A 2,228-nucleotide genomic window follows, 5' to 3' on the forward strand; every position below is an offset into this window, starting at 1 on the left:
AAATGAGCCAGAAATGACAAACTTCAGGTCGTTCAACTGAGATGCAATGTTTCTCATCTTCAAGATATGCTATCGGATGTGACTCTCACCAGAACATTTCATGGACACCAATTTGGACATCAGTGTACTGGCCCTAGCCTTATTAGAACTGACGAAATGAGCCTCAATGGCTCCCAAGAATTTCTTTACTATCTTGCAGTGAGAGATGACGCCTCAAATGTTCTTATCCACTTGAGATTACATTAGCAATATGCTAAGTCTATTCGAGTGCTCCCAGTTCTCAGAGGTAGCCTTTTGTTTGGTTGTACTCTGCTCAGTAAGAGCAGGAGGTTCGTCAATCCTAAGGGCCAAATCTAGGTCTATGTAACCCAGAGTGTAACACTATTTCTTTCTAATGCTCAGTAAGAGCAGAAGGTTCGTCAATCCTAAGGGCCAAATCTAGGTCTATGTAACCCAGAGTGTAACACTATTTCTTTCTAATCTGAGAAATTTGAATCTATCTAACATGAGAATGTTACTTGAACTGTCAATGATGAAAGAACCTGATACAACAAGAAACAAAAGAAAATATCTTATAATTGCTCAAATCAGGCTCATGTTGAAAAAGTAAAAACTAAGACTCTTTATTATTTACCTTTTTTGAGACAGACATAATTGGGTTATTACTGTTCTACTTTGGTGGAAAGAATAATACTCATAGTTGTTTCGTCTCTTTAATTCACAAAGAATTGACTTTAATTGGTGAAACTAGCAGATCATGTAACTAGAGGCAATTCAGTATTATACCTTTGGGTATGAACTTGCTTCATGGGTTGGTATACATATCTACTATTACACCTTATGTGAATTAATAATACAATGACCTATAATTGAGTAAAATTATTGTTTCATCTTAACATAGTCTAAAGAATCCTCAATTAGCACAACTCAAATCACTTTGGTGATTACATGAACCAATTAATCAAGATCTTTTACTACAAACATATTTGTAGTATGCAACATGCCTATACATAAATAATAATACATGTATATTCATGACGGAACATATATTAGATCATCAAAAAATATAAATTCATGCTTCAACTTATATGTACAAATGTATTTTAATGAAAATACATCATAAATTTCATAAATTTAATCATAATTTATGCTTAAAATATTACACATAACTTAAATAACATAGAATGCATGTATCAGACATGCTTAAGTCATGCTTTCTTAATAATAAATGCGTATAAAGCATGAAAAATGACAAAAACATGCTTTTATAGGTAAAACTCAGGGTCCTCAAGCTAAAATCAATGTAAAAATGCTCCAAACTGGTGTGAAACGACCCTAAACCGGTCAACCAAATGCCTGAACCGGTTTTTGGAAAGTCAAACCGGTCTAAAATATGTACAGAAGCTTATAAACCCATAAAACTAAATAAAATCCCTATTCCTTCATAGATTCATGAAAACAAGGTTTCTATATTCAAGAATAGGTAAAAACCCGATAGGAACCGATCAAAAATAGCTTTAAATCGGTCTTGGAACTCTCTATATCGGTCATAGAACTGATTCATTTTTAAATGAGTTTAAATAGTACATGGACCTTATTTCAGACTTGATCTGATTCAATTCGAATCCATATCCAGTTCTAATGGATCCCAGGTCAGATCCCTCCAGTCTAAATCTGGTCTAGATCCATACCCATGTATGATCGAGTTGGATCTAATGATCCAAACCTGATCCAGATCCAAATCCAGTCAAAACATGCTACTTCCCTCTGTTTTCCCTTTGTTTTTTTAGTGTAGTATGACTGACTACGCAGGAGCTTGAAATAATTAGGGCATCTTATCTTCTTATGTTGGGTTAGATCCCATATCTTGTTGTCAAGGTAGTCTTTAGCTTCTCTTATCCTGATTTGGTTAGTTATTTTCACTCCTTAAAATCCATCCAGACAACTATACATTTCGTTTCTCGCTACTTCTTCCCTTGTCCTGGAATGGGGAAAGGATCTTTTCTTTTGACCTCATTCTGTGAAAAAGAAATCTAAAAAGACTCTGCGCCGCCTTAGCCTTAGCATTAATAGTGGTGGTCCACCGAGTTTTCTTTTTCACTATGTTGTACTGGGAATACCACTACAAGAAAACCGTGGATTAGCGACGGCCTCTATCCATCGCTAATCCGTCACTAAGCCGTCGCTAAACTGTTTAGCGACGGCTTAGCGATGGATTAGCGATGGAT

The sequence above is a fragment of the Nuphar pumila genome, chromosome 4, assembly GCF_984573655.1.
Source record: "Nuphar pumila chromosome 4, dmNupPumi1.hap1.1, whole genome shotgun sequence".
Lineage (NCBI taxonomy): Eukaryota > Viridiplantae > Streptophyta > Magnoliopsida > Nymphaeales > Nymphaeaceae > Nuphar > Nuphar pumila.